Here is a 26,766-nt window from a genome sequence, read left to right on the forward strand (position 1 = left end):
AACACCGCAACCCCCTCACTACTCCTACCAACCGCCTTAAAATCTCGGATCAGAGACCCGTGATCCCACCTGCCCATGATCCCCAACACAACTTGGAACACCTCAACCCCCTCAGTAATCCGTCCAACCCCCCTAACAACCCGGCCCTGAGACCCTTGATTCCAGTCGTCCTCGACCCCCAATCGAAATCCACGGCTTCCATCTCAGCACACCTCTTACACATCAAGCCTCCCAAAACCACCCCGAGCGAAACAAACCCTGGACCCTTGGTCTCTTTCAGCCATGCTCCCCGCTCGAACGCTAAGACCACTACGTCATCTCCATCTTGTCCTGTGGCAAATCAAGCCAGCCCCGCAAACACCCAAATCATACTCTCCACGACCCCCAAGTCAGTCCTCCCTTACCCTACAACCACCCCCTCTTCAGTGACTCCTCTTGTATCAGTTCCAACCAGTCCCGCTTACACCATTGCCACCCTTTCCATGGTGCCCAACACTGCCCACCTTTGCCCCCCTACCCCCCCACCCAGCGCCGCCTGCCGCTGCAGGTCATGCCAGCCCCACTAACACCTGCCCTCAAACCCCCTCCTTCTCAGTGACTATTCCTGTAGCAGGTCATGCCAGCCCCGCCAAAACTATAGCCACCCCATCCACGGCCCCCAACACAGCCCACCCCTGTCCCCCAACCCCCCTCCAGTGACTCCCGATGCAGCAGACCACGCCAACCCCGCTAACACTCAAGCCACCACCCCCACGACCCATCGCACATCCTCCCTCACCCTCAAACACCCCCATCCGCAGAGATCCACTCTCTGCACTCCAGAGCACCCAAAATAATTCAGAGCTTCCACTCCTCCATCCTCGATCTGACCAACCTACTCCACCTCCCCGAACTCTCTCTCTCTAACCTCATGCCTCAGCTGTCCTCCCCGCCTATCCCAGAGCTTCCCAAACGCCCCCTACCGACAACCTTGAGACATCTCCGCCCCCGCAAGCACACTAGCTGCCTATCTGATGAGGAAACCCTCGACCCCGCCCTCTCCTACAACCTTTCCCTCCCCATAACTAACTCACAAGACCTCACTGTAAAGGAAATCCAGGACATTCTCAATGACCATAATACAGCCACTACCCCTCTGTGCCTACCTGTCGTGAGTGCCGCTTACCCCATCAGCACGGTCGCTATTGACCCTTACAGATTCCACTGGTTCCTGCGAATACCTAGCCCTCTCAGTCTGTAGTAACACCACCCACCTATGTAACCTACACATTTTTTACCACCCCCCAGGCACTAACGAATCCTTCACTGACTACCTCATGGAAGTCATCACGACCAAGTACTCCCCCAACACTAAAGACATTTTCCTCGGCGACTTCAACCTGCACTGGAATGACCCCAAGGACCCTCATGTCAACACCATCAAAGACCTCATGACTGATCTTGCCCTGACCCAAGTTTGCCTCCTCCCAACCCACTCAAAAGGGGCCACTCTAGACTAGATCATTTCCAAGGAGACAACCGTCAAACTCATATCGATCGACCCTTGCGACTGGTCAGACCACCATGCTATTACCTTCCTGCTACCTGGCACACGGAGGTCATGGACACCACAACCGGTGCTCCCTAAACGCTGGGTAAGAGACACTAAAAACCTCGACCTCAATGAACTTGAGATTCAGTGCAAAACCGATCTCCCACCCACCCACCACCACCACATCACCTCGGTCAGTGACCTAAATGATCACTACTCTGCTACAATGTAGAACATCTTGGATGACCTAGCCCCCCTCAAACTAAAAAGAACTCAAGCCAAAGCTAGAAACCCATGGTTCACTGGTTCCCTCAACGATGAGAGGAGATCCCTCCAACAAACTGAAAAAATCTGGAGACAGCACCCCTCGGCTGATCACCTAAAACGTCTTCGCCAGGCCAGAAATACTTACAACAAGAACATCATCACCTCTAAAAAGGAGTTTTTCAGATCGGAATTAGGAAATGCCCAGAACAGACCTCGCAAACTCTTTGAGATGGTCAAACTGTAATCGAACAAACTGTCCAAAACAACGAAAGAAACTCCCAAGTCTCTCATCTCCTCCGAGGAGTTCTCCTCATTTTTCGCAAACAAAATCAAAGCCCTAGATATCGAACTCAAGACCGCCTCACTCCCCCCTCCGAACCTGGACCTTCCTATGTCTCTCCCCGTGCCACCATGTTCCACACCGAAGAATCTAGCACATTGGTCCGAATTCACACCCTATGATGAAGACGCTGTCTTCAAAATCCTCTCAACCCTGAACCCTAACAACCTTTTCAACGACCCGCTCCCCTCGAACTGTCTCGTGACTGTTGCCAAATCTATCATTCCAAGCTGGACTGCGATAATCAACGCCTCTCTGCAACAGGGATCAATACCGGCCTCACTGAAAGCTGGCCAAGTCCTCCCCATTCTTAAAAAGCCGTCTTTGGACCCAGCCTCCCCAGACAACTTTAGACCAATCTCCAACATTCCTCTCTTGGCCAAAGTACTGGAAAAGTGTGTCCAAACACAACTAAGCCACCACATCATCAACTTCCATCTACTCGACAACTGCCAATCCGGTTTCAGACTGGGTCACAGTACTGAAACCACCATGCTCCACATTATCGATGATGCTCTTCTAGCCCTTGATCAAGACAAAACCTGTCTCCTGATCCTCCTCAATTTATCCTCTGCCTCGAAACGGTCAACCACGAGATGCTATTCGAACGCCTTAAACTGAGAATGGGATTAGATGGTACAGTCCTCGACTGGTTTAGCTCCTATCTTCAAAACAGATCCCAGAGATTCTTAATCAACGGCGAACTATCCACCCCCTCCATGGTCACGGTGGGAGTCCTGCAAGGATCAACTTTGTCCCCTACCCTCTTCAATCTCTATCTTGAACCCCTTGCCAAGGTCCTTTGCACTGCAAATATCTCCCTCCATATGTACGCTGATGACACTCAGATTTACATAAAAATCTCTTCCCTTGCGGAGATCCTCACCTTGAACGAGGCCCTGAAGCTGACCGTCAGATGGCTATCCTCAAACCAACTTAAACTCAATGCTAAGAAAACCGAGTTCCTTTTAATCTCCCCGCCCAAGAACAACCTCGGGATCCAGACATGGATTAAAGCCATCACTGCCTTAAACCGTTCTCCAACCATTGTGGATTCGGCCAAATCTCTGGGAATTACCTTAGACCACAACTTGAACGTGCGAGACCATGTCAACGCAATGGCAAAATCTGCCAGATTCCACTTGAGCTACCTATGGAAATTGAAACCCTTTCTGGACGCTCCTGACCTAAAACTTGCAGTCCAATCATTAGTTATTTCTCGACTGGAATATGGTTGCTCCACCCTGTCCGGCTTACCTAGGATCTCGCTAGCTCCCTTAAAAGCCTGCCTCAATGCAGCAGCCAGACTACTTACAGGCTCAAGAAAATTCGATCACATCACTCCTCACTTGAAAGCTCTGAACTGGCTTCCGTTCGAGGCTAGGATTCACCTCAAACTGGCATGCATCACGCACAAGGCCTTACACTCAAATTCCCCTGCGTATCTTGCACAGAAGCTTGTGATATTTGGAGAAAGCAGAAACTCACGATCGGCTAACACCCTCCTCCTCCGGCCTGCACGCTTTAGGACAACAAAAACCTACAATCGAGCCTTCGCCGGTTCTGCACCACGAATCTGGAACTCCCTCCCTCCGGACATCAGAACAATCGCCTCCTTTGCACGCTTCAAAAAAGAGGCTAAATCCTTCCTCATGGGCAAATTCCTTGGCTAAACCTGCTCCCCAGCTACCTAAGAGACTATTGCCTCATCCTGCGACCCTGCACAGTACTCATATGATTTCCTGCCCATTGTATGACTCGTGTCCCTGTAAATTCCCTGATGTATAGCTTCTCTTATCCCAAATGTGCAGTATTTGTTGTAATCTCCTGCCCACCCTATGACCCTGCAATTTCTATAAACTCTATGATGTACAGGTTTCCTGGGATTTTACTGCGCTCTACACTACCCTTTGAATATGTAAAGCGCTCTGATACCCTCACGGGTCAAGTTCGCGCTCTATAAAACCTTAAAATAAAATAAAATAAAATAAAATGAAGAGACGGATTGTCTTTCTGCCACAAATTATTACGAGCTTTGTCAATAGTACAACCTAGCATAAATTGCTGTTGGAGACGTTCATCTAAGGATGCAGCAAAGTTACAAGTGGAAACAAGTTTACGTAGCTCGGTGATATATTGTTCCACTGATTCATCTTGCTTTTGCTTCCTTCTTCCGAAATGATACCTCTCAAGGACTGAACTGATTTTTGGAAGATAGTGTATATCCAATTCTTTTAACGGAAATTTCTAATTCATTTAAATTTGCAGCTTCACTATCTGAGAGATCGGGGAGATGCTCAAAAACCTCCTGACCCTCAGAGCCCAAACAGAGCATTAAATGGGAAGTTTTTTTTCTTTCAGCACTGAGGGACGTGCCACAGACCCTCGCATAATGTGTAAAGACCTTTTTCCATTTAAGCCATGGAAGAGCAGGATCGCCAGGAGACGATAAGAAAAATGGAGGTGCTGGCACATTTTGCATTTTTAAAATAACACAGTAAAGTTAAGGTTTCAATTAAAAGCAACAAATGTTAAAACATGTGCAATGACTAACAATTTAAATCAAAGAAAAAGAATGCAACCATTTAGTGTATGAGTTTAAGATCAATACATACATTTCACTTCAAAATCAACATATATATTATTCTAATCAAAAGTGAGAATGAATTAGGCAACAATTGAAAATTAAAAGGATATGGATGTCATGAGAAAACCACAGACCCGAAGGGACTATAAGCTGTGTGTTTCACCGTTGAAACAATCAGAAACACATGAACCTACAGGAAAGCTGTGTGTATCAATGGATTTAATCACAAATAATGCTGTGTGTATCAGCGCAGATGACACACATCAATGAAAGCTGTGTGTGTCAGTGTTGATGCAACATGACACACGTAATACAAATGAAAGCTGTGCGTGTCAGCGTTGATGCGACGTGACACGCGTAATACCAATGAAAGCTGTGCGCTTCAGCGTTGACGTAACATGACACACGTAAACCAATGAATGTTGAGCGTGTCAACGAGTTTACTATCAAATAATACTGAGAATTTCAGTGTTGGCACACAAACACGTAACAAGAATAAAACTAAGCTGTGTGTGTCAGCGAGTCCATTTGTATTAAAAGCACACCTCGTAGGTAAAAATATTTGCTTGACTCGCTCTGGAAGCAAGCGTGAATGTTGTATGAATATCTAAGACTGATGAGTGTTTTATCTAGAAAGTAACCCGTTTCAAGATGGCGGATGTCAGATGACGGGGTGTAACGTAGGCTACGTAGCAAGAAATGCAGTTCTGCGACGTCACCACAGAAGAGTGTTTAACACCTTAGCAGCTATGGAACGTCCAGCTCCAGTGCTGAACGTTCCATTGCGCAGGTGCAGTTGGAACATCCAACGGCCGACGGCAGCACTCCCGAGGTAGTGGTGCCGTCGGCCGTTGGACTGGCGCAGCACTTGTGAGGTTAAAGCCAAACAGCACATTATCCACGGCAACTGGAAACTGAACAACGGTAGGACGTTGTTTACATTCAAGCACCGTCATGCACTGCAACTCTTTAATAAGTATGATCACAAAAACAAGTGGTGATTTATAAAAAAAACAATTCAGGCCTTTATCCACTGACATATGCGTCTTCCGAATAATGCTGGAATCGTTACCATGGAACAGTTTGCTAAATAGCACAACCAATGTACTGCATATACAGTCAAGAACAGAAATAGGTTTCAGAGGAGAACGAAAGTCAAATAGCTTAAAGTCATCAGGGCAATAGGTGCGGACACTGTAGCCTAGGATAGAGACCATGCAGACATAAAGAAATGGTCTAATACGCCTCAACAGATCTTTTGCTTGAAAAGAGTTGTGTAGGGCCTTTAAAGGAAGCTTGAAAATCCAGTCTTGGTTTATCCTTCTTTGTTGGTATTTAAAACAGACAGAAAGTGAAGGCTTTAGTAAAATTCTATTAGAAATGTGTTGAGGTCTCTTTGTAAATGTTCTTCAATTCTTCAATTCTGCATCGTCGCCAAATGTATGATGAGCCTAGCAACATTAAGGTTCTACATTCCACCCGGATTTAAAGTACAACATCAGCTATGAATATCTTTACATTAAGACATTACACTTATACCAAGTTGCCAAACCCATTTAGCCCGTCTGCAACGTGAGGGAATAGCTAGAATAAAAAGACAATCAAAACCATTAAAGAGTAGGTTCTAAACAGGGGTTGAGTGCGCTACAGAGGTGTAGGCGCATCCCTGTGGTGGGCACACTTGTGTGGTTCTGTTTGTGGAAAACAACACAGTAGATTCCAAATGAAGTTCAAATAAAGTTCCAAGAGTTTGAAGTATCAAAGTTTCAAGGTTTATTTGATATTTTCCATTAGGATGTGTTTCATATTTACTTCATATGAGTCGTCAGACAATCGATTTTAACAACATCAAAAGACTGAGAAAGCTCCAATGCATTTCGGACTGAAAGTCCTTTCTCAAGGAGCACAGCAACAAAGAATATACAAGAGATACGAATCAATATAAGAGTTTAAACAACAGCGCAACAAATGCTACATTGGTGTCTTAGTGAGTCGACCTCATGCACCCTCAAAAAAGGATGAAGACAGTTAGAAAATTCCACCGGTGTTTGAAGGGTGATCAAGATGTAGTCAAGTCGAAAAAGAAGTGTAAAAAAAGGTTTAGCGAGGATCTGTAAAATGGGGGATGCAGGGAGAGTTGAAGCCGAAGATACAAGTGAAAGATGATGTGCCGTGGAAACAGGGGAAAGTGAGATGGGTGAAAGGATCTGAAACGGGGTGTGTGAGGGTAGTACAAACTGCTCGACCGGGGGCGAGACTTACGTAATCATCTTCAATGATCGGTGTGGTCCTGAGAAACAAGAGAATGGCAGTCATGCGTTGGCCGATCTTTCACTTGTATCTTCGGCTTCAACTCTCCCTGCATCCCCCATTTTACCGATCCTCGCTAAACCTTTTCTTACACTTCTTTTTCGACTTGACTACATCTTGATCACCCTTCAAACACCGGTGGAATTTTCTAACTGTCTTCATCCTTTTTTGAGGGTGCATGAGGTCGACTCACTAAGACACCAATGTAGCATTTGTTGCGCTGTTGTTTAAACTCTTATATTGATTCGTATCTCTAGTATATTCTTTGTTGCAGTGCTCCTTGAGAAAGGACTTTCAGTCCGAAATGCATTGGAGCTTTCTCAGTCTTTTGATGTTGTTAAAATCGATTGTCTGACGACTCATATGAAGTAAATATGAAACACATCCTAATGGAAAATATCAAATAAACCTTGAAACTTTGATACTTCAAACTCTTGGAACTTTATTTGAACTTTATTTGGAATCTACTGTGTTGTTTTCCACACACAGAACCACACAAGTGTGCCCACCACAGGGATGCGCCTACACCTCTGTAGCGCACTCAACCCCTCAATCCTCTAGGACGCACCTGAACAGTTACGTCACCTGTAGGAGCACCTTCAATTTGATTACTTTCTTCTACTTACCTTCCTCAGCTTACATTCAACCAATTTTGGTATACAACGTTGTGCGCCGTGCCTAATCCACCTAGCTAGGTTCTAAACAGCCCATCTTTCTTGGAATAATGCAATGTCATAACTGTCAATAAAGGCAACACACACTTTAGATTTCATTTTGGGTCTCAACCCTGCAGTGTTTCAGCACATAAAGCTCATAGGAAGGATTGGCATGTTTAATTTGTTAGCATGCATTTCGGTTGAGGAGGAGATGTGAGTTGAAGAAATAACAACATCCACTGGCAATACAGCTGGTCAATCTAGGTTATTAAAGCCATGCAGGGGAGAGAATCTATTGTGTGCCTGCATGACAGGCTCAATAGAAACCAACAAACTCCCTAGTGGTGCGACCTTCATCTTGGGAGAAGTGCAAGGACGCTTATAAAAATAGCCAAGGGGAAGGATTCCAATGCATGAATTGTTCTTATAAGACATTCTAGAATTGGCTAGAGCTGGGACATTTGCCAATATAAGCACGTAGCTGGAAACTTCAGGGGAAAGGCTCAACACCGGCAACCTACTGGAGCTTGAGCTAGAACCTGGTGGACGTGAGGAGAAAAACATCAGCTGTGATATAGAAGTAATGCTGCCTGAATGCGCAGGAAGACCAGTATTAGGATTTATGGGAACTGGAACATTTATGGCATTTACAGTATTCACATAGTTTACAACAAGTGTAATCAACACTGACTATAACTTGGGAGGGAGTAGTTCAATCCCTGGTATGCTATAGCGGAAACTCCTGAACCAGGTAAACATTCACCCGGGAGGGGTACCACCCCTTTGCTAATTGTGACTCAATCTTAGCCACCCTTGATGTTAAGGGAAGCAAAAGCTCTTTAAGCAGGGAACTGAGCCTAGAACAAAGCTCGTTAACCAAAGATGTTTTTGATTAAATGGGGCTGGCTGAATCCAGACAAGCATTAACTCCTTTGTCCTGGAATCTGGGCTGGGAAGCTGCTTTTCTTCTGCATTTGACTGTAGGATCAATCGTAGGAGACTCAGAGGTAATGGTTCATCCACTAAATAGAATGAATGAATGAATGAATAATTTATTGTGTGGTTACTCAAAGCCATTACATTAAAACCAAAGTACAAAGCATCCACGCAATAGACTTTTCTGCGCAACAACATAGGTATGGTTGATCATCTCTAGAGACATCGGGGGTGGCAGGGAAGGTTTCTCACCATCAAAGGAGAGTCTTCTTTCAGCTGACTCTTATCTCCTTTGATACCACCCGACTGCATGCCCAAGAAAATGATTCATAGTTGATCCCTTGGATGGTGCGTGTGTCGTACCTGATATCTTGTGCAGCTTACCCATGTCCAAAGCTGAAGGTAGTTGGAAGGTGGAGATGAAAGGCGGTGGTCCCCGCCCAGCCTTCTCCAGTTGCGTCCTGCACCGTAGTCTTCTCCAGCTGCTTAAGAGTGTGCAAATAGTGCCTTTCAGGCAGGCCTTGACTTCAGTACACAGAGTTATGAGTGTTGGGGTCCTCGCCAACTGGACCCAAGATTTAGTGCTTAAATAGGTCAAATCTCACTAGACTCAAGAAAACCAGGATAACCCTCTCAGATCAGTAAATACCTGTAGCAGTTTGGCTTCCAAAGAAAAGACCATTTAAACAGCTATAATTTTTTTATGACCTCGAAAAAGGACAATCTATCATATGCAACACTGCAACAGCAGGAACCTTACAACTGAGGCTTTGCATGGGCATACTTTTAATACATTTTATACATCACTTTAAATAAGTTGTAATACATATTAATATATTTTTTTTACTTTAGTTGGGAATTGTTTTTATTTAAACTTCAAAAATTATTTCATTTTAAATTAAAATAAAAAGAATAGTGCTGTATAATGTATTTTAATTCGGTCTAAATTCAGACTAAATGTACAAATGTATACATCACTTTCAATAATTTTTAATACACATTAACAATTGTTTTACTTTAGGTGGGAATTGTTTTTATTTAAACTTAAAAAATTATTTCATTTCAAATTAAAATAAAATGAACAGTGCAGTATCATTTATTTTAATTTGGTCTAAATTCAGACTAAATATACAAATGTTATTCATGTTAATATTTTAACACAAAATATATTTGCAATTTTTTCACGTTTAATAAACATTTTTACTTTTCCATATACTGTACCATTGGGAGATCAACATCGCCATGATGGTGTCGAAATATATGAATTTAATTCAACATTATTTCGTATGTGGTTCTATTTTACGTCCCTGTCTCCATTATTTTCTATGGAAGGGTGTTGCGTTATCAGTGGTTGGCCATGTACGGCGCTGGACTTACTACTTCTCATTTTTGGCAGTAGTAACTTACACTTTTTAATTTGGCTCCTGTTTCACGGGGTGGAGAAATTTCAGTTTACAGTTTTGAGTACCTTGAGTAATAAGGTTACTCAAACGTATAAGAGTAAACATGCATGTTTAGCTTACTCAAAAGTGTAAGTTATCATTGTAAATTGCCCCAAAAGTGTTTCAGAATCATTTGCTTTAATAATGATACCATTAAAATGCTTTGTCACAAGATGAAACCCCCTAGAATATATTGCCAAGACCAACATACTTTCTCAGAATGTACATGCCCCTTTGACTACTGTACCAGAGAATAATGCAAGTTTCGTCTCCAGTAGGAAAGCAGGATACTATTGTGAGTAGTTGGCCTGGTATATGATGTCCACTATTCTAGGGGACACCTTGCACCAGTCCAAACAACCCTTATTGATGGTAGGTTGTAAAGTCAACCTTATAGAAAGCTATCCTAGTGGTAGCTGTGGAGAGCAGCTTTCAGGCTAAGACTTAGAGGCGAGTTAAGCAAGTTGAAGTTGTTTTACCAATTATAATCTCTTGAATGATCAAATGAAAGCACACCACACAAGGTATATATCAAATATATATGTATTTATTCTAAACACAACCCCTCTGGACTCTTTATGAGGTCAGAGGTAAAAGTACAATACAAGAGACTTAATTAGCATACGATAAGTTGCACAGTATACGTTATGTCCATGGGGCCTCACAAACCATATACTAAAATAGTGGTATAAGAACCACATCTGGAATAGAAAGCAGGCCTAGGGCCTGTGAAATTGCTGGGGCTGCCTAGAACCACCAAAGGTTAGGATGTAGGAGGCCCACGGGAGACACGTGCAGTGTTTAAACACAGCCGCGGGTTACCATTGACTTTCTATGGAGAACAAACAAGTTACAGTTTTAAAGATTAAGGGCACAAGGGGGTGAACTACGCTGGAACCCTTTTAGACTAGGACACTTGGAGAGTCAATACCCACGGGAGCCCGGAGCACTCGTGTTACCTCACCCAGGGAAGCCGGGTTCATAGGTGTCTTTTCATGTCGGGTTTCGTCATCGATTCCAATGGAGAACTGCGAAGAAATGCTGCAGGCGACCAGAGGAAAAGTGTCCGGGTGGATCCAAGGGTTGATCGGAGATGTGAAGAACCTGAAAGCAGAAGGGACAGAGTCTGGGTCACTAGCCAGTGACCAGGATGGCGGAAAGAAGATGCCAGCCGATGTCGGGTGATTTCAGGTGCAAGAGGTGAAGTTTGTCTCTTCAGCCACGAGGTCCAGGAGGTGTCGACGATGACCAGGAGCTAGATTCGAGCTGTCCCACGAAGGATCTAGTTGACTGCGGTGTCGATATTCGGATTGGACTCAACAAGCCTTGGCAAACGCAATCCACGCAGAATGTCGAGATTGGCTTCGGTGCAGACCAGCAAGGTCTGAGGAACTCCTCCTTTGGAGAGGAGTAGGAGCAAACCTGGAGCAACCAGGAAAGCAAAGATTGGCCTTGGAGGGGGCTCACTAGCCAACGGACTAGGAACTGCAAAGGCACGTCAAGCTGCAATGCACAAAGCGGGCCCACAGGACACTCGTGGAGTGTGGGCCTTCAGTGCAAAAGGTGGTGCTCGGGGCAAGGGCTTCAAATAACCCAATGCACAACTTCGGGATACCTCGGGAAGTAGGTGCAGGTTGCAAAATGCAGGATGTCCAGGAGTTCCGGTCCCACGTCTCTCGTGTCCACTACAGGTCTCAGCTTTGCTGGGAGCGCAGGTCTGCATCAGATATGTCTGGAAGTCCGTGTCCTGTGTCGCAGAGCCTCGGGATCCAGCGGGAGCCTCGACATTGCAGACCGGCAAAGATGCCGTTGGTGCCTGTTTGAACAGGGTGGTCCCTCCATGACCACAAGGGATATTTTGTTTGTCTTCCAGTTGATATGGAATGTCGAAGGTCCAAGATATATGTTGCAGAGTTTCGTCCAGGGTAATCTAAAGTCCTAGGGACTGGGATGCTATTCTTATAGCAAGATTAGGGGTTGGGCTAACTCTAATGTCCCTCCTACGGGTGGACCTGGGGAGGGGGTGGTTACACCCCTTCCCCTGTGTCCGGTTTCGCTCCAGAACTGGGGCTGAGTGCCCCAGCAACCGGTTTGAACTGGGAAATGCATGGAGCACCTTGTGTGCCCCAGGCTATGTCTGAAAAGCATTAACTGAATGCAACCCACCCTGCCTGAATACACTAAAGCCTGTCTGGGGAGGTGCTGGCACCTCCCTGGACAGGAAACCTATTGTCCAGCCCTCCTCTGCTGGAGTTTCGTCCAGCAGCAGGAGGGCAGACTTGTGTCTGTGGCAGTGGCATCCATTTTGTCATGCTGGGGCTCTGTTTAACTTTAACCGGGTTTACCAGTAACTACATGTCTTCTCCCTCTAGAAGGGTGGAATGATACCCCCACCGCCAGAACTGGTGTGGGGAGTCGTATTCCAAAGTGTTTGACACCTTACATGACATGTTTTGATAAAGCCAAACCAAAGTTAGCATTAACTGCGAGGATTATAATGCACTTAAGATTATATGGTATGGCTATATCATAGAACAGCTATAAGGAGATGGTTCCGAAAGCTGCAGAGGGGCTCAGCTCATGCTAAGGCACCCTCTCACACAAAACCAAGCACTCTACCTCTAGGATTGTCAAGGCCTGCCATAGAAGTGACTTATAGGTTAATATGTGTCTATATATATATATTTATATAGATATAGGTATACTATATCTAAGTAAAGGGTGATTACACCACCTTACCCAGCCTGCAAGTGCATACCTGTGTTGTCAGTTTGGAAGGCTAACCAGGGGTGGCACAATACATGCTGCAGCCCCTGGTAGGCCTAGGGTGCACCTATGTCCTGGGTACCTAGTGTACCATATACAGGGTCTCACAAGGGTGGCCCAGTAACCAATCTGGTATATACCTGAAGTACATGGTATCACTTTAGAGAGAGAACAGCTCTGATGTGGGCCTGATTAGCAGGGCCACAGCCATACTAAAGTCGAAAAACCACTGAACCACAGCAAAAAGTGTGGGTAACCATAGTAAGCAGACCCTACTCTCCTACTATAAAATGGAAATCATTTCTCACACATGACTGTGCAATGAGAGTAGCATGCTGTTCAGAAGATTAATGTCCCATGGAAATATTTCCTATAAATGAAAGCGACTTGTCATGATGTGCCAGTCCTAAGCAGGAACCCCACTTTACCAATTCTCAGTCTATAGCCTTTAGTATCTACAATATCTGGACTACATGGACAAAGACACCTATACTTGTCTCTTGGTCTCCAAGCCATTGTTTCACGGATGCCAACAGATGGGACTCACCTAGAGTCTTGCTGCGTGCAAATAATGACCAGACTTGCTTCTGAGCAATTGAAACATTAACACACACAAATGAACTTGATTATACGGCTCTCACATTGCCACAATCAATGTCAATCAATACAGACCAGAAAATAGCCAACTTGAGTGTTCACAGATATTCAGAACAGACCTCTTTCCTTAACCTGCTCTAAAAATCCAGGAGACTCTAAGGATATTCAGTGGAGCCCCTGTCTCATACTTAACCCACTTAAGGGCCTGGTCATACTTTAGAATCTCGATAGGGTGCAGCCCATCCTTCTCCGGCTCCTTGAGTCTTCTGATCACATGGATAACAGGGGTAGTTAGAAGTCCCTTTTATCAGCGTCTCACAGTGCACAAAGAGTCTTCATGATATCTTGGTCTCTGGGACGTATCTGGAAAGCAATTTTCTCCTAGAACCTCTTCATACTCAGAGGCTTACAACATTTTCTAAGACCCAGGTCTACAATTATTCACTAGAACTTTGGCATGCTTTTCAAGAGGATCCACAACTACTCTAGGCTGTTTTGGACAGCCATATGACCAGTTCAGTACACAAAGGCCCACCTCTCAATAGACTTTGCTGGTCAGACTCAGACAGAGTATAGAAACAGAATCCCTCTTACTGACCTTTGCATTCCTAAGTGAGCCCATGGGAAATTCTTCTTGGACCTTATTGTGAGTGTGTAAGTGTAGGAGCTGTTAATTCTGAACCCCAGGAGCTAAATATTCAGAAGCACCATTAAATCTGGGGGTGCAAAATTAACATGGTTTTGGGTTGAACCCTGGGAATCCCCCGTAGATATGGGGAATTACAAATGGAAATCTGTGTCCAATACCCTATTTCAGTTGCTTTAATCAGCTTTAATTTCCGGTGGAAGGATGAGAGGTTTCTAGTAACACCTTGGTCCTTATAATTCCAATACAAATTGCAGGCCACCCATCTTGAGGGTGATAGTGCCTTTATTCTTGACAATTCACTTGTTTGGTTTTATAATTTAGAGTAGTCGACTTTCTCTACACAGATGTAAATTTCCAACATTTGATGACTGCATTGATGAAAATGGAGTGTTCAGCCGTTAGTGAAGGCTACAGCTTTGATTAGTAGGGACTTTCCCTGTCTACCTCCTGAACCTTTGCTCTCCTCTGTTCCCATGTGTACCCATGTGTATGAACATGGTTTGCTCCTTCCCTTGCATCAGAAAGCAGGGCCTGTAAGAAGTGCACGAGAGATTGGGGTAAAACTATTCGCCGGGGCATAAGGCTTATTCAGCGCCATGTGGTGGAAGTAAAGCTGATCAGAAACGCTACCATCTCCTTCTCCCTCTGCCGAAGAATACAACATTTTCTAGCTATTGCGACAAGAATTTTAGATTCTATTAAGGACACTGAGGCGAGGATTATGCTTTCTCATTTCTTTACTGCAACAACAGCAGCCAATGAAAATGAAAGTACACATGTAAAAAATAACATTTCTCATGAGGCTTTGAACCACGCCTCTCTTACAACAACCAATCACAAAGGTATCATGTCTATAAATCCTGGAGACACTACTCCGGCCTCCTCTTTCTTTGTGCGAACAGTCAGTAACAGTCTCATCACACTGAAAAGTTTAATACTGCAACGGAAAACAGATCCATCAGAAGCCCCAACGGAGAAATCTTGAATCGAAAAGGAAAACCTCCATCCGGAAGGAGCGGTAGCCAAAAGCACAGGCGGTCTTCAACTCTTGTTGGAGTCGTTTCCTAGAACAGAAAAAAGGGAAGTTTCAGAAAAGCTTCCACCACAGCCTAGATCGTTGTAAGGGTGGGCAAAACAGTTAGGTAAAACCACGTAAACAACAACAGTTGTATAACAGTCCCAACGGGTGGGATAATCCCCGCCTCCGTGTCCTTAATAGAATCTAAAATTCTTGTCGCGATAGCTAGAAAATTTTGTATTCTATGGCAGGACCGGAGGCTTCTGATTATGCTGGTTCAAAGCTCAAATTAAAGCTCGTCAATCACAGCATCAGAAACATGAGGAATCGGTTTGTAATAAAACACCTTAAACATTGAGTCTGAGGACCAGTCAGCTGCCTTCAGAATGTCCTCCAAGCGGGAACCCAATAAATAAGCCTTAGAAGCCATCGCACCCCTCGCAGAGTGTGCCCCATAAGCAGAAATATCAATGCCGGCCTCCGACATGATCCACCTGACCCATCTGGCTAAAGTAGCAGCAGCGACTGGCTTGAACGGTTTCTGAATGGATATCAATAACTGTCCCAGAGGATCTGCCCTGTGTACACTAGTACGCTCCTCATAACATTTAAGACACTGAAGAACACACAGCCTGCCGTTATGAGGAAAGGCAGGATAATCAACTGAACGGGACATGGTCTTAGTACGTCTAGTAATGACAAAGGATACACCTTGGGGTGAAAACATCTTTCCAGCCAAGTCCAAAGCCCTGACATCTGAAACCCTCCGACATGAAATAAGGCACAATAGCATAGTAAACTTGGCAGAAAGCTGTTTCAGAGACAAATCACCATTATCGGGCCAGGATTCCAACAAATTCAGAACCTTATTAACATCCCACATGGTGGAATACCTGGGCCGAGGAGGGTTGGCCACACTCACACCTTTAAGTAACTTACATACCAAGGGATGCATCCCCACAGGTTTACCATATATGTGGTCGTGACCAGCAGAAATAGCAGATCTGAAGTTGTTAACCGACCTGTAGGCCAGGCCAGAAGTCGCACACTCTGACAAAAAATTCAGTACCTCTGTTATATTTGATCCCACGGGATCCACCTGTTTTGAAAGGCACCAACCCACCCACTTCTTCCACGAAGCAGAGTATCGTTTTCGGGTGGAAGGAGCCCACGCTTGCTGCATAAAGCTGGAAGCCTTTCGTGAAAGGCCTGCAATGCGTTCATGTCTCCGGAGAGCGTCCATACCATCAATGACAGCTGGTTCTGCAGGACCAGGGGGTGGCACGTTCCCACTGGGTCCTGCAGAAGCGTTGGGAAGACTGGGAGCCGGAAGGGGAGGTCTATTGACAACTCCAACAGTGTGGGAAACCACGACTGAGTCGACCAATAAGGCATTACTAGCGCCACCGTCGCCTCCTGTCGGCGCAGCAATGCCGCTACTCTCGGGATCAGTGCAAACGGTGGAAACGCATAATTCCTTTGATGTCCCCAATGATGAAGGAACGCATCCGTCCCCAGTGCCATTGGGTCCGGTCTCCAACTGTAAAACAGAGGAAGGTGGGCATTGAGGCGCGAGGCAAACAGGTCTATCCGACATGGGCCTCGTACTGACATGATTTGGGAAAACAGCGATGGATGGAGTCTCCAATCGCTAGAGTCCCGGAGAAATCGGGAATGCCAATCCGCTACTTGATTGAGTTTCCCGGGAAGGTATTCCGCCACCAAGGAGATCTTGCGATCCAGGCAGAAGTGCCAGAATTCCTTCGCAATGTGCACCAGCATCCGGGACTTCGTCCCGCCCAATCGATTGATGTATCCCACCGCGGAGACATTGTCCATCCGAAGGAGGATACAACAATTGCTCTTCAGCTGCGAGATAGATCTGATGGCAAAGGACCCTGCCAGAAGCTCTAGACAATTGATGTGAAGTGATAGTTCGTCTGCAGACCAACGTCCTCCTGTGGCAAACGCCCCGCAGCGAGCGCCCCAGCCCCACTGGCTGGTGTCGGATTCCACCACCACATCCGGGGCTGTGCCGAAAATAGCTCGGCCGTTCCAGGCCGACATGTGGTCCAGCCACCACTGAAGCTCCTCCCTGGACTCGGAGGAGAGAGGGATCAAATGATCGTAGTGAAAGTTTCTCTGTAGGTAGAAGATCTTGAGCCTCTGCAGGGCTCTGTAATGCAAAGGTCCGTGAAAAATGGCCTAAATCGACGAGGCCAGAAGGCCCACAATCCGTGCCAAAACCCTCAAAGAAATCTTCTCTTTGGCCAGGGTAGCTGCGATCTCCCTCTTGATCGACCTGATCTTCGGCAGAGGAAGGAGAAGCTGGGCCGAGACCGAGTCTATCAGGAAGCCTAGGAATTCCATCTGCCGATCCGGTATCAGCACCGATTTCTTGGTGTTGATCACGAATGCCAGATTCTGCAATAAGGACGTCGTCCACTCCAAATGCGTGAGAAGGAGGGACCGGTCCTGTGCCAGGATCAGCATATCGTCTAGATAGACAATCAACCGAACTCCCATCTCCCGGAGGCGGGAGACCACCGGCTTGATTAGTTTGGTGAACACCCAAGGGGCCGAGGACAGTCCGAAAGGAAGTACCTCGTAACAAAACCAACGCCCTTTCCAGGGGAACTGCAAAAACTTTTGATGTGATGGGCAGACTGGGACCGTCAAGTAGGCATCTTTCAGGTCCAGTCTGACCATCCAATCGTTTTCCAATAGAAGGTCTCGCAAAAGATGGATGCCCTCCATCTTGAAATGCCGATACGTGACAAAGGGGTTGAAATCCCTCAAGTTTAACACGAGGCGCTGACCGCCTCCTTTCTTTTGAACAAGAAAGACGTTGCTGCAGAAGCCTCCCGGAAGGAAGGGTCCTACAGCAATGGTCTGTTTTGCCAAAAGCTCGTCTAGTTCTGAGTCTATAAAACTCTGTTCGAGATGGGAAAAAAAAGGAGAGGACGGGGGGGGGGAGGGCTGAATGGGGCAAGACACCATCTCTATCTCGTAACCCTGGACGGTCCGAAGGACCCACACATCTGAAGTGAGAGCTGCCCAATTCTTGACAAAATGGCGCAATCTTCACCCTAACGGAAGTAAAGGAAGAGAGAGACTCACCGGAAGATTGGTTATCGAAGTTCTTGTAGCCTCGATTGATTCCTTTGTTATAGCGGCCCCTGAAGCCGCGTGATCGGGACGGGTAAAATCCGGCTCGATCCGGTTCTTGCGTGTACCCACTTCCCCGTCTAGGGGCGTAACCTCTTTGAGGACTGGGATTTGAGTAGCGGCCGGTCGAGCGTCCTCTGCCACGCCCGGCCCTACCAGAGACCTGCAGAACACGTTTCAGCGATGCCTGAGACTTGTCCAAAGAAGCAAAAGTGTTCACAAATTTAGCAATATCTTTAACGAAATTGTCCCCAAACAACTGTCCTTCCGCCAAAGGACCCGGCTCCGAGGAAGCCAATTCCACCAGCTGGGGGTCGATTCGGAGAAGGACGGACTTCCACCGTTCCGAGGCAAGGGCGCAATTCGCGTTGCCCAGCATACAAATGGCCCTCTGAGCCCAACCCGCCAGAACCTCAGGGTGTATGGCGGCACCAGTCTCCTGCGCCTGCAGGGCCAATTCCAGGATCTTGGCCAACGGGCCCAAAAGGTCGAGGACCTTATCTTGGCACGCTCGGAGCGCGCGATCAATCCCTTTCTTCGGGTCCTTTTTATACTTTTTAAGAAAAGTGGTCATGGAAGGATCTATGTCCGGTGTGAGAGCCACTTTGTGGGGCAAATCAGGGCGCGGGCATTCAGATTTCAGGCGGGCACGAACCTCCTTGTCGAATCCCTTGCGGAGATGAGTCTCCAGATAGGTCGCCACCGCAGGAGGGGGAACCCAGTCGGATGATCTGGGGTGGACAATGTCCGTCGGCTCAAATAAAAAGGGAGTGGGAATGACCGGGGAAGTGTGTTTACGCTTTTTAGTGCGTTTGCGCGGAGCGGCATCCGAGGAATCGGTATCGGTGCCAGTATCCGTCGCTTATCTTGGGATCGAGACTCCTGGGACTTATGAAGTTTGTCGTAAGACTGGGCATGCGGCCAGGAAAGGTCAAGAGCCGCCTTCTTCGGGGGAGGGGGGTGAAGGGAATCTTTGCCCGGAGCGGGTATCGGCTTACCCGGGACCAGCAGGTCCAACTTCTTGGCCAAAGGGGAGAGGGCCGAGGAAAGGGCTTTATCCAATTTGGCATTGAGTTTTTTGTCTATGATCTCCTCCATGGAGTCCCCTTCATAGAATTCCTGCTGTCCCTGATAACCATACCCAGCATCCTCCTCTTCGCAGTACTCAGCGTCTGCCATCGCAATCAGGAATCCGAAATTCCAACTCCAATCCCCAGCGGGAAGCAAAGACCAGCCCAAGCAAGGGCGTCGAGGATGGGGGGTGCCAGGCGCAGGAGCCGGAAATACCAAGAAAACAAGAGAAAGGTCTAGTCCCACTCTAGGACTAATGGAGGAAAAGGGTATGTCCCCTGAACCAATATAAGCTGCCCAAAAGCACGGAAATCACCCACGGCTCCTGGCCCAAGCTGCGTCGATCCCCACTTCAGCCGGGGGCAGAGCGTCGATCTGGCACCTTCGAGAACTGCGCGTGCCAACACAGCGTGCGCGGGCTCCCCGAGACGTGCATAAGGCCTCAACGGCTCCTACGTACGCTCGTCCCGAGGGGGGGGCTAACCCCTCACTAGTGCGGCTAGCCGAAGCGCGCGCCGCGGGCAGCGACGACTGGAAGTCGGGGGGAAAGATTGGACGGGCCTAGGTGCGCAACACGCGCCACCACGGGGAAGCGGGGAACGGAGCGAAGCTCCGGCCCCAATCTGAGAGCAAAGCGGACAACGTATGAATAAGCAGTGCCAAGAGAGCGTGAAGCGATCAATCAAACCATGCAATATACATGAATAACAAGAAACAATAGTCAATGGCATCAACCAATGTAAAAGGCATAAAGCACAAGCATTAGAGCAAACATGAAAAGAAAGAGCACTTATCTGGGCTGCGGAGCAGCAAAGAAAGAGGAGGCCGGAGTAGTGTCTCCAGGATTTATAGACATGATACCTTTGTGATTGGTTGTTGTAAGAGAGGCGTGGTTCAAAGCCTCATGAGAAATGTTATTTTTTACATGTGTACTTTCATTTTCATTGGCTGCTGTTGTTGCAGTAAAGAAATGAGAAAGCATAATCAGAAGCCTCCGGTCCTGCCATAGAATCTAGGCGTTGAGTTCCCCATTTCTATATCTTTTACCTCTACACTTTTAGAAGAGGCGGTAGAAAGATGCATTGATGACATCGCGTTGGACCATGCTAATGCTTTCTCCCTCTCTTGCTCTGTCAGAGGGTCTAACCAGGAGACTGCGAAGGGTTCTGCATGCTGCGGATCGCCTGATTCTTGGATCACTTGGCGTGGGTCTATATCCTCTCAGCTGAGATCTCTTCACTAGCCCCCAGTGAAGAAGAGAATTTGATGTGAGTGTTTGCTTCTGGTCCATCAGGCCCTCTGTATCTCACTGACAGATGTCGTTCAGGTCTACTGTCGGAGTGGAGCTCTCGGGTCAGCATCCGCAGCCCTGGCACCGGTGCCTAGGCTCTGACGCATGAGAAAGGGGGCTGCTCCTTATCTAGCTGCAAAGGATTGCAACCAACTCCCTTTGGCTCTCTGTACTATTGGTTTTGAACCTTTGTTTAAAAAAAAATTCAACCCATAGCTGTTTTCCTTCGCCCTAATTGCCTGGGTCTCCATTTTGTTTCTTGACCTGTCAACCCACTCCAAGGAGTAGCCAATCGCTTTACAAAACACTTAAAAATGTTCACTAATGGAAGGAGCTAAACAAGGTGCCCTGACTGGAGCTAGGTCATGGGTAACACATCTGGCAGCCGAGCCAACCAGATGTAGAAACTGCCCACCAGGTGTCACCCGAGCTTAGTGAACTCCTGTGTGCACAGAGTCAATATTTGATAAAGGCAACTTCTGCTACTGACTCAAGGGATCAGGGGTGAAGTGGGGTGTGTTGGCTACAATTGGGGAGTCTTGAACAATCTATAGTTTTTATCAATGTAAACACTGACATCCTGTGCTATGAGCTCTTTGGGAATGTGCATTGCACTGCTGTTCCTGCATAATGTCGCACTGGGTAACGGACAGTGTGCACAAAACAGACAAGTGAATTGTTCTCTGTTTCATTATGTATCACACCATATGCAATGCTATGTTATACTGCCAATAATCCGATTGCTCCGAAGCCTAGTCCCTGACTGGTTCTGAAGATACTTACATGTTAATCTTGTTTGATTTGGCTGTAGGAGGGAATTCAGAGAGCTGCTGAAAAAGTTTGGCTGCCACAGTGACAGCGGGTCTTCACGGAGCTCCCCAACCATGTACAGCGGAGGTGAGATTTACTTCACTCTGGCACGATCAGATTTGACTTGTGTGTCACGTGACTAAATATGGAATAAAATATATAGTAAGAGTTTAGGAGATTGGTATATAAAATGTCTATGTGATTAATTGACAGAGAGAGGTTTGCAGGTGTCATGGCTCAGAAATGCAGTTTTCATTTCAGGTGAAGTGACAGCAAGGCCCAGGATTCTGAGGGGCCCAGAGCACCCCACTTTGATCTGTCAGAAGAGAAATGGGCACAGTATTCCCTTTGCTTGTGGTACTTGCTATGCCATTGGTTAATGCAGATGGACCAAAGTGGCCTACTTGTAAATGCCATGGTGGAAATAAAGAAATGAAAACATTGGCTGTCAATGCTTTATATGTATGCTTATAGGAAAGAGACAACCATGGAATAGACATGCAGGCAGAATTGGATTAGTACCAGCAGCTAATCATCCTTGGAGGGCTGTAATTAAATGGATGTGACGACTTGGGTGTTCAATACACAAGTAGAAAGGGGTTGTTTAGGCAAAGGGCAAGGTTTGATGTGGCATTTACACCAATATTTCTTTTACCTCGAGGCTAAGGATTACGCAGCTATGGAATTTGTATTGTTATATCTATCCATTCTCTTTCTGTGTGTTCGTCCTCTGCACTTCTCTGTATGCATGATTGTATGCTGTCTGTTTAGATTTGTGATGTGTTGGACTGTTTCTGCATCTGTTTGTTTGTTGCATATGTTTGTCAGCTGATATGAGTTGGTTTGGCATGGTACTTAAGTCTCTCCAGCATTTCTTCTACAGTCTGCCATTCCAATCTCCATGTGAGCCTTTCTTACTCAGGGGCGGCTCTTCCATGAGAGCAGAGGAGCGTCACCCACCGCTTTTTCACAGTGCAAGAAGCAGAAACACAAAATGGTATTTTAAATACCTTTTTATGTTTCTGCTCCTCACGCTGAGAGAAAGTAGAACGGTATGCCTGGTGGGGGGCCGGCAGGTGGGCGGGTCGGTAGGAGTGGCTTGCCCAATGCTGTGGGTCCTGACTGTTTGGTCGGCCCTCTGGGGCTGACCAAACCAGTCATGCGACTCTCCATTTTCTATCTGTAGGTTGCATGCAGCCTACATAGAGAAAATGGTCACCCTACAGGCGCCTGGCTGGGCACCGTCCTCACCAATCACATTGTTGCCATTGCAGCGTTGTGATTGGTTTAGGAGAGGGGAGGGAAGATGCCTGCTTCCTGATGTGGCACCCAGGCAGGAGCGGAGGCAGCGTGTGACCTGGTAAAGTACCTTTTTACATTTATTTTTAAATCTTAAATCCCCCCACCCACGAGTCTTGCGAGCTGCGACTGTTCTTACTTACACTTTGCCAACTAGACACCTAACGTTAGAAACAGAATGGAGGCAGCACCAAGTATGAAGTAGACCAGGACCACGTTGTATCAAAAATATATTTTCTTTTATTTTTTCATTTTTAAGACTGTCTTAAAAATGAAAAAATAAAAGAAAATATATTTTTGATACAACGTGGTCCTGGTCTACTTCATACTTGGTGCTGCCTCCATTCTGTTTCTAAAGTTTTCGTCTGGATTTCCAGTAGGACCAAACCGCAGCAGGTCCTGGAGGTTATCAGCACAACAATAAATTGGACATTTGAGGGACATCGGAATATAGAGGTGCTGGTTGTCAGATCCGCTGTGGAACTTTTTTCTTTAGACACCTAACGTTGACTACAAACTACAGCTCCATTTTGGGGATGATTTCATTCACAAGATTCCAGCTTGTTCCCTTTCTCTCATTCCCTCCCGTTATTTTGTTCTGCTACATCTATCGCTTTGAGGTGGTGTTAGATATAAGATAAAGTACCTCATTGTCCCGGGTGGGGCGGAACGTGGGGATCTGTAGTGGCTACTGTCGGTTCTAAGGTAGGAGTAGGGGAAAAGAGGAACACAGGTGCCTTCAGCAAGGGTTTTAAGGAGGGCTTTATTGGGATATAAGTTTTTTTCATGAACACAGTTCTTTGGAAACAGCTACAGAAATACGCCTTTCTCTAGCTTATGAACTTCGTCTTCAGTACGTCCAGATTGGGAACAGGTGGCTGTGCTCTGAGGCGGACGTCGTCTTCTTAACTCCGCTCCCGTACCGGAAAAGAAAAGGAAACGGGAATCAGGGCAATGCAACAGAACGTTACTTCAAGGGACCGGGAGTGAGGGAACAACCGTCGTGAGTTGGTGCAAGTATCTAGTATACCAACAAAAGTGAAGGAAGTGCTCGTGAGGAGGCAGAGGGATCAGGGTTTATCTACGGGCAGGCGCAATTACGTTTGTTTCCTCCGCCCGACCCAACCCGCTACCCTTCCCCGTACCTCTTGGAGCCACGCTCCTCCCGTGGGAACGTGGCGGGGCGCAGCGTGGAAACGTTGGCCTCCAGGTGTATCTCTCTCCCTCCGTTCAGGTTCCTGGCAGCTCCCGTCGTCTTCTACTCGCTCGTCCAGTCCTAGGGAAACGCCGTCCGTCGAGGTTTCTGATCTTCCGGCTTTTGACGTCGGCACGCTGTCTGTGGGTGGAGTCGCGTCTCCATAGTCCAAGGTCTTAAAGGTACCTTCCGCTTTTACGTGTGGTATCCAGCCTGACTCGTCTTCTTCGTTCCATGAGGAGGGAGAACTCTGTGGGGACAAGGGGCACGGTAAAAGAGGTGTGTTTGACCACCATTCTGTATTAATCTGATGTTCCGATACATGTGCGCCGTCACATTCCTCCCCCCCTGGCTTCTCCCGTTCGGGGAGAGTGAACACCCTTGACAGAAAGTCTGCGTTACCATTGTCCTTCCCTCTTCGATGTTGTACGGTAAAGGAGTATGGTTGTAGGGACAAGAACCATCGCAAGACCCTAGGATTATTACTACTGTTTTGATGTATCCACTTCAGGGGCGCATGGTCTGTATGAAGGATGAATGGTTTTCCCTCCAGATAATATCTAAGCTTCTCTATAGCCCATTTTATGGCCAGGGCCTCCTTTTCAATGGTAGAATACTTGCACTCTCTCTGGAACAGCTTCCTGCTTACATACAACACTGGGTGCTCAACCCCGTCTTTGCTGATTTGGGACAAGACAGCACCCAGGCCCACGTTGGAGGCATCAGTGGCTAATATGTAAGGTTTGGAATGATCAGGGGAGGTCAGTATTGGGGCCGTGGTCATTGTAGTTTTTAGGAACTGAAAAGCTTGGATGGACTCAGGGGAGGGCTGCTGGAAATCACGGGGTTTTGTCTCTTTTCTGAGGAGGTCAGTCAGAGGGGCTGCTATCTCCGCAAAGTGAGGGATGAATCTGCGATAATACCCCACCAGTCCTAAAAAGGCTTGTAAATCTCTTATCGGAAGGAAAAGGGACTGATGTAATTACTCGTACTTTCTCACTTAGGGGGGCTATCGATCCCTCACCCAGGACATACCCCAGGTAGTTTACGGTATGAAAGGTTGCTCTTGATTTCTTTGCATTAATGTAAAGTCCCGCTTTCCTTAATGCAGAGAGGATGGTTGATAGATGGAATAGATGTTCCTTCCAATCTCGACTGTATATGACAATGTCGTCCAAGTAGGCCGAGCTGAACGCAGTGTACGGCTGTAACACCAGATTCATTAAGCGTTGGAATGTCGCTGGGGCTCCGTGTAAGCCAAAGGGCAAAACCGTGAACTCATAAGCCCCGTCATCTGTCACAAAAGCTGTTTTTTTCGATCTTCCTCCCGGAGGGGCACCTGCCAATATCCCTTTGTGAGGTCAATGGTGGTTATATAGCGGGCGTCACCTATCTTCTCTATCAGGTCGTCCACCCTTGGGATAGGGTAGGTATCGAAATGCGACACTGCGTTTAGGGCTCGGAAATCCATACAAAAACGTTTGGACCCATCCGGTTTGGGTATCATCACTATGGGCGACGACCAATGGCTCTGGGAGGGGCTTATGACCCCTAGTTGTAGCATGTCTTGGACCTCTTTTCGGACAGCTTCTTTTCGAGCAGCCGGTATCCTGTATGGTCTTTGTTTCATGACTTTCCCGGGTATGGTTTCTATGCGATGTTCCGCAAGGGTGGTTCTTCCCGGTAGGTCGGAGAAGATGTCAGAAAAGGGTTGCAGAGTAGCAGCTAACTCCTCCTTTTCTTTGGAGGATAGATCCGTATTAACAACCAGATGTTCCAGTGTGGAGCTTTTTTCCTTAACCGTCTGTCCTACGAAATGTCCCTTTCGAGGTACCGGTCCCAGCCATTCTTTTAGCATGTTGATGTGGTACGTCTGGGTTTTGGAAGGAGAAAGACGCAACCTGTAGGTCGTCAGCCCGATGGTGTCAATAACCTTATATGGCCCTTGCCATTCGTGTTTTTGCTTGTTCATGCTAGAAGGCAACAACACGAGGGCCCAGCTTCCTTTTTCCAGCTTTCTCAATTTTTTTCCTTTGTCGTATGTTTGTACCTATTCTGCTGTACTTCCAAGTTAGAGTAGGCTAGTTCTTGCAGCTTCCCTAGTTTAGTTCTTAGTTGGGTCGTGTATTCTAACATATTCTTCTGTTCTTCGGCCTCTTCGTTCTCCCACATGTCTTTGGTGATTTCTAGCAGGGATCGTGGTAATCTTCCATATAGGAGTTCGAAGGAGGAGCACCCGAGACTACTTTGTTTCTGGGCCCTTATTCCATACAGGGCTATAGGTAAAAGCCGGTCCCAGGTGGGTCCCTCGGCTGTCAGCATTTTCTTCAGTGTTATCTTGAGGGTTTGGTTATAGCGCTCCACTAGACCATCGGTTTGAGGATGATACACCGAGGTCTTCAGGTGTTTAATATCCAGGGAAGCACATACCTCTTTCATCAACTTTGAAGTAAAGGGGGTCCCCTGGTCAGTCAGCACTTCTTTGGGGAACCCTACTCTTGAAAATAATTCCACAAACTTTTCAGCAATGGCTGCAGTTGTGGTGGTTCGCAAGGGAAAGGCTTCAACAAACCTGGTGGCATAGTCGACTATCACGAGGGCATATATGTATCCTCTACTGGACTTGGGCAAGGGGCCTATGATATCCATACCGACCCTTTCAAACGGCACTCCTATGATGGGCATCTTTTGTAATGGGGCCATGGTCGGTTTGCGTGTATTTTGTCGTTGACAGACTTCACACCTAGCACAATAATTCTGTACGTCTCTATAGATCCCTGGCCAAAAGAAGTGTCTAGTAATACTATCAGTGGTTTTCTCTTTCCCCGCGTGA

The 26,766-nt window shown here is 46.8% G+C and overlaps 1 pseudogene; it reads left to right on the top strand.

The window, feature by feature from the left end:
* The window catches only part of LOC147685425 (syntaxin-binding protein 4-like), a 1,115,687-nt pseudogene that overhangs the window by 406,020 nt on the left and 682,901 nt on the right, over positions 1-26,766 (top strand).

The sequence above is a fragment of the Lissotriton vulgaris genome, chromosome 10 (genome assembly GCF_964263255.1).
Source record: "Lissotriton vulgaris chromosome 10, aLisVul1.2, whole genome shotgun sequence".
Classification (NCBI taxonomy): domain Eukaryota; kingdom Metazoa; phylum Chordata; class Amphibia; order Caudata; family Salamandridae; genus Lissotriton; species Lissotriton vulgaris.